This window comes from Ranitomeya variabilis, chromosome 1 (genome assembly GCF_051348905.1).
Source record: "Ranitomeya variabilis isolate aRanVar5 chromosome 1, aRanVar5.hap1, whole genome shotgun sequence".
NCBI lineage: Eukaryota > Metazoa > Chordata > Amphibia > Anura > Dendrobatidae > Ranitomeya > Ranitomeya variabilis.
The window spans coordinates 1,085,893,292-1,085,907,404 of NC_135232.1; positions in this window are offsets into that span (position 1 = coordinate 1,085,893,292).

Below are 14,113 nucleotides of genomic sequence, written 5' to 3' on the forward strand. Positions count from 1 at the left end.
AATGTCTGTCTCTCTTCTGCTTACCATCCCCAGACAAATGGTCAGACTGAGCGTACCAACCAGACGCTGGAACAATATCTAAGATGTTATGTCAGCCATCTCCAGGATGATTGGTTGGAGTTGTTGCCGTTAGCTGAATTTTCATATAATAATTCTCAGAGCGCCTCCACTAAATTTACACCTTTCTTTGCCAATCTGGGTTATCATCCGTGTATTTTACCTAGGTCTCCAATTAATTCTCTGGTTCCGGCAGTGGAGGAAAGGCTGACTGCGATGAGACAGAATCTGGAGTTTCTGAAGGAATCCCTGACCACAGCTCAAGAACGTTATAAGAGGTCGGCTGATAGATTCCGTACACCTGCACCCATGTTCAAGGTAGGAGATTCCATGTGGTTAGCAACTAAGAATCTGAAGTTAAACGTTCCTTCACAAAAACTTGGACAGAAATTCATTGGCCCTTTCAAGATCAATGGTATTGTGAGCTCTGTGGCCTGCCAGCTGAAGCTGCCTAGGACAATGAAGGTACACCCAGTTTTTCATGTATCTTTACTAAAGCCTGTATCTCCTAATACCTTCCAGGGACGTGTTGTGCCACCTCCGCAGCCTGTGGTGATTGATGGGCAAGAACAATTTGTGGTGGAGGAAATTATTGATTCCAGGATTCGCAGGAATCAGCTCCAATATCTGATAAGATGGCAGGGATATCTGTTGTGAAATTGGATTCTGGGCTCCCCCGGTGGCCACTTGTGGAATTGTACTTGTGTGCATCATCCCCTCTGTTCACCTGCTCCTATCAGGATGTGGGAGTCGCTATATAACCTTGCTCCTCTGTCAGTTTCATGCCGGTCAACAATGTAATCAGAAGCCTTTCTGTGCATGTTCCTGCTACTAGACAACTCCCAGCTAAGTTGGACTTTTGTCCTTGTGTGTTTTTGCATTTTGTTCCTGTTCACAGCTGCTGTTTCGTTACTGTGTCTGGAAAGCTCTTGTGAGCGGAAATTGCCACTCTGGTGTTATGAGTTAATGCTAGAGTCTTAAAGTAATTTCTGGATGGTGTTTTGATAGGGTTTTCTGCTGACCATGAAAGTGCCCTTTCTGTCTTCTTGCTATCTAGTAAGCGGACCTCGATTTTTGCTAAATCTATTTTCATACTACGTTTGTCATTTCATCTAAAATCACCGCCAATATATGTGGGGGCCTCTGTCTGCCTTTTGGGAAAATTTCTCTAGAGGTGAGCCAGGACTGTCTTTTCCTCTGCTAGGATTAGGTAGTTCTCCGGCTGGCGCTGGGCATCTAGGGATAAAAAAACGTAGGCATGCTACCCGGCCACTTCTAGTTGTGCGGCAGGTTTAGTTCATGGTCAGTATAATTTCCATCTTCCAAGAGCTAGTTCTCATATATGCTGGGCTATGTTCTCTCGCCATTGAGAATCATGACAGTTTGACCGGCCCAAAAAAAAGGGTTAAATTACTGGCTGAGAAAGGAGAGAAAAAAGAAGTCTGCTACAATTTTTTTTTTTTTTTCCCTCTAGTTCTGAGTGTGCTCTTAATTGAATCACTTGCTAGTCTGCCTATACTGCAGCCTTCCTCTCTTTCTCTCCTTCTTATCCTTGAATGGCTCTGTGTTCACCTGTTTCAAATGGATCTTCAGAGTGTAGCTACAGGTTTGAATAATCTCGCCACAAAGGTACAAAATTTGCAAGATTTTGTTGTTCATGCACCTATGTCTGAGCCTAGAATTCCTTTGCCTGAATTCTTCTCGGGGAATAGATCTCACTTTCAAAATTTTAAAAATAATTGCAAATTGTTTTTGTCCCTGAAGTCTCGCTCTGCCGGAGACCCTGCACAGCAGGTCAGGATTGTAATTTCCTTGCTCCGGGGCGACCCTCAAGACTGGGCTTTTGCATTGGCACCAGGGGATCCTGCGTTGCTCAATGTGGATGCGTTTTTTCTGGCCTTGGGGTTGCTTTATGAGGAACCTCATTTAGAGCTTCAGGCGGAAAAGGCCTTGATGTCCTTGTCTCAGGGGCAAGATGAAGCTGAAATATACTGCCAAAAATTCCGCAAATGGTCTGTGCTTACTCAGTGGAATGAGTGCGCCCTGGCGGCGATTTTCAGAGAAGGTCTCTCTGATGCCATTAAGGATGTTATGGTGGGGTTCCCTGTGCCTGCGAGTCTGAATGAGTCCATGACGATGGCTATTCAGATCGATAGGCGTCTGCGGGAGCGCAAACCTGTGCACCATTTGGCGGTGTCTACTGAGAAAACGCCAGAAAATATGCAATGTGATAGAATTCTGTCCAGAAGCGAGCGGCAGAATTTTAGACGAAAAAATGGGTTGTGCTTCTATTGTGGTGATTCAACTCATGTTATATCAGCATGCTTTAAGCGTACTAAGAAGCCTGACAAGTCTGTTTCAATTAGCACTTTACAGTCTAAGTTTATTCTATCTGTGACCCTGATTTGTTCTTTGTCATCTATTACCGCGGACGCCTATGTCGACTCTGGCGCTGCTTTGAGTCTTATGGATTGGTCCTTTGCCAAACGCTGTGGGTATGATTTGGAGCCATTGGAGGCTCCGATACCTCTGAAAGGGATTGACTCCACCCCATTGGCTAGTAATAAACCACAATACTGGACACAAGTGACTATGCGTGTTAATCCGGATCACCAGGAGGTTATTCGCTTTCTGGTGCTGTATAATCTACATGATGTTTTGGTGCTGGGATTGCCATGGCTGCAATCTCATAACCCAGTCCTCGACTGGAGAGCTATGTCTGTGTTAAGCTGGGGATGTAAAGGAACTCATGGGGACGTACCTTTGGTTTCCATTTCATCATCTATTCCCTCTGAGATTCCTGAATTCTTGTCTGACTTTCGTGACGTTTTTGAAGAACCAAAGGTTGGTTCACTACCTCCGCACCGGGAGTGCGATTGTGCCATAGACTTGATCCCGGGTAGTAAATACCCTAAGGGTCGTTTATTTAATCTGTCTGTGCCTGAACACGCGGATATGCGAGAATATATAAAGGAGTCCTTGGAAAAGGGACATATTCGTCCTTCGTCATCTCCCTTAGGAGCCGGTTTTTTCTTTGTGTCTAAGAAAGACGGCTCTTTGAGGCCGTGTATTGATTATCGACTTTTGAATAAAATCACGGTTAAATATCAATATCCGTTACCACTGCTTACTGATTTGTTTGCTCGTATAAAGGGGGCCAAGTGGTTCTCTAAGATTGATCTCCGTGGGGCGTATAATTTGGTGCGAATCAAGCAGGGGGATGAGTGGAAAACCGCATTTAATACGCCCGAGGGCCATTTTGAGTATTTGGTGATGCCTTTTGGTCTTTCAAATGCCCCTTCAGTCTTCCAGTCCTTTATGCATGACATTTTCCGCGATTATTTGGACAAATTTATGATTGTGTATCTGGATGATATTCTGATTTTTTCGGATGACTGGGACTCTCATGTCCAGCAGGTCAGGAGGGTTTTTCAGGTTTTGCGGTCTAATTCCTTGTGTGTGAAGGGTTCTAAGTGTGTTTTTGGGGTTCAAAAGATTTCCTTCTTGGGATACATTTTTTCCCCCTCTTCCATCGAGATGGATCCTGTCAAGGTTCAGGCTATTGGTGATTGGACGCAACCCTCTTCTCTTAAGAGTCTTCAGAAATTTTTGGGCTTTGCTAACTTTTATCGTCGATTTATTGCTGGTTTTTCTGATGTTGTAAAACCATTGACTGATTTGACTAAGAAGGGTGCTGATGTTGCTGATTGGTCCCCTGATGCTGTGGAGGCCTTTCGGGAGCTCAAGCGCCGCTTTTCTTCCGCCCCAGTGTTGCGTCAGCCTGATGTTGCTCTTCCTTTTCAGGTTGAGGTCGACGCTTCTGAAATCGGAGCTGGGGCGGTGTTGTCGCAGAGAAGTTCCGACTGCTCCGTGATGAGACCTTGTGCTTTTTTTTCCCGTAAATTTTCGCCCGCCGAGCGGAATTATGATATTGGGAATCGGGAGCTTTTGGCCATGAAGTGGGCTTTTGAGGAGTGGCGTCACTGGCTTGAGGGGGCCAGACATCAGGTGGTGGTATTGACTGACCACAAAAATTTAATTTACCTTGAGTCTGCCAGGCGCCTGAATCCTAGACAGGCGCGCTGGTCGTTGTTTTTCTCTCGGTTTAATTTTGTGGTGTCTTACCTACCGGGTTCTAAGAATGTTAAGGCGGATGCCCTTTCTAGGAGTTTTGAGCCTGACTCCCCTGGTAATTCTGAGCCCACAGGTATCCTTAAAGATGGAGTGATATTGTCTGCCGTTTCTCCAGACCTGCGGCGGGCCTTGCAGGAGTTTCAGGCGGATAGACCTGATCGTTGCCCACCTGGTAGACTGTTTGTTCCTGATGATTGGACCAGTAGAGTCATCTCTGAGGTTCATTCTTCTGCGTTGGCAGGTCATCCTGGAATCTTTGGTACCAGGGATTTGGTGGCAAGGTCCTTCTGGTGGCCTTCCCTGTCACGAGATGTGCGAGGCTTTGTGCAGTCTTGTGACGTTTGTGCTCGGGCCAAGCCTTGTTGTTCTCGGGCTAGTGGATTGTTGTTACCCTTGCCTATCCCGAAGAGGCCTTGGACGCACATCTCGATGGATTTTATTTCGGATCTGCCTGTTTCTCATAAGATGTCTGTCATCTGGGTGGTGTGTGACCGTTTCTCTAAGATGGTCCATCTGGTTCCCTTGCCTAAGTTGCCTTCTTCTTCCGAGTTGGTTCCTCTGTGTTTTCAAAATGTTGTTCGTTTGCATGGTATTCCGGAGAATATCGTTTCTGACAGAGGGACCCAATTCGTGTCTAGATTTTGGCGGGCATTCTGTGCTAGGATGGGCATAGATTTGTCTTTTTCGTCTGCTTTCCATCCTCAGACTAATGGCCAGACCGAGCGGACTAATCAGACCTTGGAGACATATTTGAGGTGTTTTGTGTCTGCGGATCAGGATGATTGGGTTGCTTTTTTGCCTTTGGCGGAGTTCGCCCTCAATAATCGGGCCAGCTCTGCCACCTTGGTGTCCCCGTTTTTCTGTAATTCGGGGTTTCATCCTCGATTTTCCTCCGGTCAAGTGGAATCTTCGGATTGTCCTGGAGTGGATGCTGTGGTGGAGAGGTTGCATCAGATTTGGGGGCAGGTGGTGGACAATTTGAAGTTGTCCCAGGAGAAGACTCAGCTTTTTGCCAACCGCCGTCGTCGTGTTGGTCCTCGGCTTTGTGTTGGGGACTTGGTGTGGTTGTCTTCTCGTTTTGTCCCTATGAGGGTTTCTTCTCCTAAGTTTAAGCCTCGGTTCATCGGCCCGTACAAGATATTGGAGATTCTTAACCCTGTGTCCTTCCGTTTGGACCTCCCTGCATCCTTTTCGATTCATAATGTTTTTCATCGGTCATTGTTGCGCAGGTATGAGGTACCGGCTGTGCCTTCCGTTGAGCCTCCTGCTCCGGTGTTGGTTGAGGGTGAGTTGGAGTACGTTGTGGAAAAGATCTTGGACTCTCGTGTTTCCAGACGGAAACTCCAGTATCTGGTCAAATGGAAGGGATACGGTCAGGAGGATAATTCTTGGGTCACTGCCTCTGATGTTCATGCCTCCGATCTTGTCCGTGCCTTTCATAGGGCTCATCCTGATCGCCCTGGTGGTTCTGGTGAGGGTTCGGTGCCCCCTCCTTGAGGGGGGGGTACTGTTGTGAAATTGGATTCTGGGCTCCCCCGGTGGCCACTTGTGGAATTGTACTTGTGTGCATCATCCCCTCTGTTCACCTGCTCCTATCAGGATGTGGGAGTCGCTATATAACCTTGCTCCTCTGTCAGTTTCATGCCGGTCAACAATGTAATCAGAAGCCTTTCTGTGCATGTTCCTGCTACTAGACAACTCCCAGCTAAGTTGGACTTTTGTCCTTGTGTGTTTTTGCATTTTGTTCCTGTTCACAGCTGCTGTTTCGTTACTGTGTCTGGAAAGCTCTTGTGAGCGGAAATTGCCACTCTGGTGTTATGAGTTAATGCTAGAGTCTTAAAGTAATTTCTGGATGGTGTTTTGATAGGGTTTTCTGCTGACCATGAAAGTGCCCTTTCTGTCTTCTTGCTATCTAGTAAGCGGACCTAGATTTTTGCTAAATCTATTTTCATACTACGTTTGTCATTTCATCTAAAATCACCGCCAATATATGTGGGGGCCTCTGTCTGCCTTTTGGGAAAATTTCTCTAGAGGTGAGCCAGGACTGTCTTTTCCTCTGCTAGGATTAGGTAGTTCTCCGGCTGGCGCTGGGCATCTAGGGATAAAAAAACGTAGGCATGCTACCCGGCCACTTCTAGTTGTGCGGCAGGTTTAGTTCATGGTCAGTATAGTTTCCATCTTCCAAGAGCTAGTTCTCATATATGCTGGGCTATGTTCTCTCGCCATTGAGAATCATGACAGATATCCCCCTGAGGAAGACTCTTGGGAACTTGTGGAAAACATCAATGCCCAACAGAAGATTTCTCATTTTCATCAGAGATTCCCTGAGAAACCAGGTCCAGGATCGTCCTGAGGCCGCTTCTAAGGAGGGAATAATGTAAGGACTCTGAAAATTTTTTACCTTTTGTGCATTACTGCCCTTTTCCAAGATGGCGTCTTTGGTCTCATGTGCACTGTGTCTTCCTGCTATAAAACTCCACCCCAGCCTTCAGTCTGTACTAGAGTATTCTGCCTTGCATCCAGCTCCTGACCTCTGATTACTCCCTGGCTATACACCTGCTCCTGTGAACCTGTGTGGTGATCCTGCTACTCAGCTCTGAGTTCCTGCTGCATACACAAGTTTCCAGTAATCCTCCTTCATCTGCTGTCCGTGTTTACTTCCATCTGCATTTGCTGGACATGTAAGCTGTTTCTGCTTTGCAATAACCTGAGACTATTAACCAGGCCTCCCTGGTTGACCTAAGATTTGATTTGAACTGCCTAAAAGCATATCTATCTGTGCCTGGACTAAGACAAGGATTTATTTGTGTCAAGTATCCTCAAGAATAACTGTGCTTCATAGACTTTCTGCTTGATTGCATATTCCTCTGAAGTTTCCTATAGACTGCTAAGCTGCGTTTATTATTTTCACCAAGTGTTGTTGACTTGAGTTTCTCTATGTACCTGTTTGAATCACCGTGTGATAATATAGTCTTTAGCACTTATAAAACTGTGTCCTGTAGTTGTCTTGTTCCACGCAAAGAGTCTCCTGAGTTATCCCCTATAATTATTACAGGATACTCTAGCCTAAAAAAAAGGGAGACTGCTGGAACAATGACTGCAGAAAGCAAATTAGAGCAGGTGTTTTCCATAGTTAGATCATTGCAGAAAGATGTGGAAGGTCTGCAAAAGAAGTGTGGAAGCTTTGAACACAATCAACAAGTGTTTGGACAAACTTTGCAGGACTTGAGCAACCGCATGGCAGCCCAGGAAAACAAACTTGCTGGCATAGAGTCCCAGTATGGACGGGCTTTTCAGGACATAAGCACGCAAATAGCTGCACAAGTGACTTTACCCTCTGGGCAACCGCCACCAGCTGGCCCACCTAAGTTGCCCCATTCAGATTTAATGGTGATCGCGACAAATTTCGTGGCTTTGTGAATCAATGCATGCTATATTTTGATGTGCATGCTGAATGTTTTCCTACTGATAGATCCAAAGTATTGTGTATAATAATGCTACTGACCTCACGAGCGCTCGCCTAGGCGAATCCGATGATTGAGTCTCGTGACCCACGGTTAAATGACTTGGATGATTTCTTGGCCGCTATGGCATTAATGTTTGATGACCCTAATCGCCGTGCAACTGCTGAATCTGCTTTGTTGTCTTTACACCAGGCTAAACGTTCTGTTATTGAGTATGCCACTGAATTCAGGAGATTGGCGGTAGATACCAATTGGGACAGTTATGCACAATTGCCTATTTTTAAAAGGGGTCTGTCTAGTATTGTAAAAGATGAACTAGCCTGCTCTGAGTCACCACAAGAGCTAGAGACATTTATACAGCATTGTGTGCGCATAGACATTCGCCTTACTGAGCGTAGGCAGGAGAAATTTGCTGCATATAACCGTGTTTCTAACTTTTCCCTTCCTTCCAAAGAGCCTGCAGGTAAAACCTCTCATGAGGTGGAGGAGGTGCCCATGCAAATTGATTCTGTTCAGAGGCGTGAGATCAATGAGCGCTGGGAGCATCACCTTCGTGAAAGTCTATGTTTCTACTGCAGCCAGTCTGACCACCTCTTGATCAGTTGTCTTAAGTGTCCTAGACGGCCTAACAAGGTGCTAGCAGCAGTAGGGGAGTATGACAACAGTCTGATTGCCGTATGTGGAGTTGGGAAGGAATTTTTTTCCCCATGGTGGAGTTACTCTTTGCCACATGGGGTTTTTTTGCCTTCCTCTGGATCAACATGTTAGGGCATGTTAGGTTAGGCTATGGGTTGAACTAGATGGACTTAAAGTCTTCCTTCAACCTCAATAACTATGTAACTATGTAACAGTGATGATGAATCAGACATCTCTGAATGTAGCCTGCCTTTAAACGCTGTATTCCATTCACTTTCTATGACTTCACCCCCCCAAGGAGCTGAAGGAAAAGAACGCTCACTGTTCTCTCCCTATTAAGATCCTGTGTTTAGGACAGTGGATTTCCAGTTCAGCTATGATTGACTCTGGTACAGGTGGCAATTTCATGGATATCGCATTTGCCAAGGAACATGGTATTAAAATTCAGCAAAGAGCCTCTCCAATTACCATGGAAACAGTGGATGGGTCACTTTTAATCTCTGGGCCTGTGGATCAGGAGACCGTACCCCTTGAAATTTTGTTGGAGCCTAATCATCAGGAGCAACTTTCTTTCTTGATAATTTCTTCTCCTCATTTTCCTGTGATTTTAGGCATTCCTTGGTTGCGTTCTCAGAACCCAATTATCAACTGGGAGACCAAGGAGATTATCTTCCCAACAAGGAGCAACTCAGCATTAACAGAAGCTGTCCCTGAGTCCACGGCTACAGAACCGCATGTACAGGTATTTTCTTTACCTCCAGATTATAAAGAATTCTCTGACATCTGTGACAAGAAGAATGCAGATCAGCTTCCTCCACACAGGCATTATTACTGTCCCATTGAGCTGCTTCCCGGGGCAGCCATTCCTTTTGGTAACGTATACCCTTTGGTGGCACCTGAGCTTCAAGCCTTAAAAGAGTATATTGATGAAAATCTGGCCAAAGGCTTCATACGTCCTTCTTCCTCACCAGCAGGGGCACCTATCTTTTTTGTAAAGAAGAAGGATGGGACCCTGAGACCCTGTGTTGACTATCGAGAGCTCGATAAGGTAAACGTACGAAACCGTTAACCTTTGCCTCTGATTCCCGAATTCCTGGAAAGAGTTCACCACGCTAAGGTGTTCTCTAAACTGGATCTTCGTGGGGCTTATAATTTGGTGCGTATTCATCCAGGGGATGAGTAGAAGACAGCATTCAGATGCCGGTATGGACACTTTGAATCTCTTGTGATGCCCTTTGGGCTTTGTAATGCCCCTGCAACATTTCAACACCTTGCTAATGACATTTTCAGAGATTTGTTGGACCAGTTTGTAGTGATCTATTTGGACGATATACTAATCTTTTCTGACTCTCTACAGGAACATGAAGAACATGTCAAAACTGTTTTAAGACGTGTGAAAGAGAACCATCTGTATATTAAGCCGGAGAAATGCGAGTTCCATTGTTCTGAGATACAGTTCTTAGGTTACATCATCTCTCCCCAGGGGCTGAACATGGAATCTGGTAAGATTCAGGCTATCCTTGACTGGCCGGTACCCAAGAACGTTAAGTAGGTTTAACGTTTTATTGGATGTGCAAATTTCTACAGACGCTTCATTCGAAATTTTTCTGATATTGTCCGTCCCATTACTTCCTTGACAAAGAAGGAAAAGCCCTTTAAGTGGTCATCACAGGCTCAAGAAGCTTTTGATCGGCTTAAGATCTGTTTCACATCAGCACCGCTGTTGATACACCCAGATCCAACACTTCCTTTCATTGTGGAGGTGGACGCTTCTGATAATGCTTTGGGGGCTATTCGCTCCCAAAGAACTGGAGAGAAGGGTCTGCTACATCCTTGTGCTTTCTTTTCCCATAGACTAACCTCAGCAGAGAAGAATTACAACATGGGAGACAAGGAATTGCTGGCTATTATTGCGGCTTTCAAAGAATGGAGGCATCATCTGCAAGGAGCTGCACAACAGATCATAGTGCTAACTGACCATCGCAGTCTAGAGTTCCTTAGATCCGCTAGATGTCTTTCTCCTCGTCAGGCTCATTGGAACTTATTTTTAAATCAATTTAACTTTGTTATCTCGTACCGTCCAGGTTCTCGTAATGGGAAGGATGATGGTTTATCCCGAATCCATGCTGCGGATTCCGTACCTGAAGCCCCGTCCAAGACCATTCTATCTGATGCCAATTTCATCGGAGTTATCCACGATCAGGACTTGTGGAAGGAGTGCAGGGAGGCCAATGAAGGAGATGTATTTCTGGCCAACCCACCTGTGGATATTAATCTTGTCTTTAAGGGTGGCATGTGGTTCAGAGATCGACGTATCTACGTCCCGGAGGTCATCCGTCTGCAGATCCTCAAGTTGGTACATGACTCCAAGTTGGCTGGTCACAGGGGGGTACAGAAGACACAGGAGTTCCTGAGCCGATTCTTCTGGTGGCCAACTTGTCTGAAGGATACCAAGGACTATGTTCTCTCTTGCGAGGTATGTGCCCGTTACAAGACTCATGTGGCACCTACGGGCCTTCTACAACCATTACCTGTTCCGTCCCGCCCTTGGGGTCTATATCAATGGACTTTATTGTGGAGATGCCTACATCGGGGGGCATGAATACAATCATGGTGGTAGTTGATCGCCTGACTAAAGCTGCTCATTTTGTTCCGTGCACCGGCCTCCCCTCAGCTAAAGATACAGTGAACTTGGTTATACAGAATGTCTTTTGGTTGCACGGGGTTCCAGATGAGATCATCTCTGACGGTGGAGTACAGTTCACTTCAAGATTCTGGAAGGGGTTTTGTTCTGCACTCAATATTAATGTCTGTCTCTCTTCTGCTTACCATCCCCAGACAAAAGGTCAGACTGAGCGTACCAACAAGACGCTGGAACAATATCTAAGATGTTATGTCAGCCATCTCCAGGATGATTGGTTGGAGTTGTTGCCGTTAGCTGAATTTTCATATAATAATTCTCAGAGCGCCTCCACTAAATTTACACCTTTCTTTGCCAATCTGGGTTATCATCCGTGTATTTTACCTAGGTCTCCAATTAATTCTCCGGTTCCGGCAGTGGAGGAAAGGCTGACTGCGATGAGACAGAATCTGGAGTTTCTGAAGGAATCCCTGACCACAGCTCAAGAACGTTATAAGAGGTCGGCTGATAGATTCCGTAAACCTGCACCCATGTTCAAGGTAGGAGATTCCGTGTGGTTAGCAACTAAGAATCTGAAGTTAAACGTTCCTTCACAAAAACTTGGACAGAAATTCATTGGCCCTTTCAAGATCAATGATATTGTGAGCTCTGTGGCCTGCCGGCTGAAGCTGCCTAGGACAATGAACGTACACCCAGTTTTTCATGTATCTTTACTAAAGCCTGTATCTCCTAATACCTTCCAGGGACGTGTTGTGCCACCTCCGCAGCCTGCGGTGATTGATGGGCAAGAACAATTTGTGGTTGAGGAAATTATTGATTCCAGGATTCGCAGGAATCGGCTCCAATATCTGATAAGATGGCAGGGATATCCCCCTGAGGAAGACTCTTGGGAACTTGTGGAAAACATCAATGCCCAACAGAAGATTTCTCGTTTTCATCAGAGATTCCCTGAGAAACCAGGTCCAGGATCGCCCTGAGGCCGCTTCTAAGGAGGGAATAATGTCAGGACTCTGAACATTTTTTACCTTTTGTGCATTACTGCCCTTTTCCAAGATGGCGTCTTTGGTCTCATGTGCACTGTGTCTTCTTGCTATAAAACTCCACCCCAGCCTTCAGTCTGTGCTAGAGTATTCTGCCTTGCATCCAGCTCCTGACCTCTGATTTCTCCCTGGCTATACACCTGCTCCTGTGAACCTGTGTGGTGATCCTGCTACTCAGCTCTGAGTTCCTGCTGCATACACAAGTTTCCAGTAATCCTCCTTCATCTGCTGTCCGTGTTTACTTCCATCTGCATTTGCTGGATATGTAAGCTGTTTCTGCTTTGCAATAACCTGAGACTATTAACCAGGCCTCCCTGGTTGAGCTAAGATATGATTTGAACTGCCTAGTAAGCATATCTATCTGTGCCTGGACTAAGACAAGGATTTATTCGTGTCAAGTATCCTCAAGTATAACTGTGCTTCATAGACTTTCTGCTTGATTGCATTTTCCTCTGAAGTTTCCTATAGACTGCTAAGCTGCGTTTATTATTTGCCCCAAGTGTTGTGGACTTGAGTTTCTCTCTGCACCTGTTTGAATCACCGTGTGATAATATAGACTTTAGCACTTATGAAACTGTGTCCTGTAGTTGTCTTGTTCCACGCAAAGAGTCTCCTGAGTTATCCCCTATAATTATTACAGTACACAGTGCTATATAATACCGTGATGAGCAAAAGGGTAGCCATGTTTTGAACTTTTGACTTTCAGGATCCACATTTCACCATCCACTACTGCTTTAAACGTGAGACTACCTGTTAAGCACCAGGATTCTCCCACTGCATGAGGTAGATCCCAAGCCTTGTCTGCTTCTGCAGTCTCTGATTCTGCTTCAACCGCAGTGGGAGCTGCTCAGCAAAGACGATGGTCTCAGAGTCTTGCCCAGATTCATGCTTTTCGCTTGGTTACTGCAGGCTCTCCAGGCAAAGCTATGGTAATCAGCAATAGGTAGTGGTGAGCAGGCGTTCCAGAGGATAAGTTCAGAAATCACTCTACTGAGCATGCTTGTGAGGTGGCAAACTCTCATTGGTGGTTAACACTCGGGACGGTCATTATGAATATCTGATAATGCCGTTCGGTCTCTGTAACACTCCTGTTGTCTTCCAAGACTTTGTTAACGACATCTTTTGGGAGTTGTTATCCATATCACTAGTAGTATATCTGGATTATATACTTATTTACTCTACAGATATTGATACTCACCGAAGAGGTGTCTGTAAAGTCTTCAAACTCTTATGTGCTAATTCACTTTTCACTAAGTTAGAGAATTGTGTGTTTGAGCAGGAATTTTTTCCTTTCCTGGGGTATATTATCTCGGCCAAGGGGTTGCCATGGATCCTGCCAAACTGGACTCTGTGATGAACTGGCAAGAGGTGCATTCCCTTAAAGCAGTGCAGCGCTTTATGGGGTTTATCAACTATTATCGTCAGTTTATCCTACACTTCTCTCCCCTAGTAGCTCCTCTGGTAGCCCTCACTAAGAAGGAAGCTAACCCCAAGCAGTGGTCTGAGGAGGTCTCCAAGGCATTTACTTCAGTGAAGGCCCACTTTGCTAGGGCTCCTATGCTCCATCGGCCCGATGTGGATAAGCCCTTCATATTGGAGGTAGATGCCTGTTCCATCAGCGCCGGAGCAGTCCTATATTAGAAGGATGCTCAAGGTCGGAAACACCCATGTTTCTTCTTCTCTAAGACCTTCACACTAGTGGAGAGAAAGTATTCCACCGGGGACAGGGAGTTACTGGCCATGAAGTTAGCCATCTCTGAGTGGCGACATCTTCTAGAGGGAGCCCGGTACCCCTTTCAGGAGTTTACCGACCACAAGAATCTGCTTTATTTGCAGATGGCCCAGCGGCTGAATTCTCGTCAGGCCAGGTGGTCTTTATTCTTCTCCCGCTTTAACTTCACCCTTCACTTTCTCTCCAGGGAGAACAATTTACGTGCCGATTCCCTATCCAGTTCCGTTGTTTCTTCCAAGGAGGAGGACGAGCCACTGCTTATTGTCCCATCGGAGAGTCTTCGAACAGTGGCTCCAGTGTCTCTGGAGTAGGTGCCCTGGGCAAATCCTATGTACCACCTAACATGCGCCCAGAAGCCCTATCTTGGGCTCACTCCTCCAAGGTAAGAGGGCATTTCGGCATCAATAGG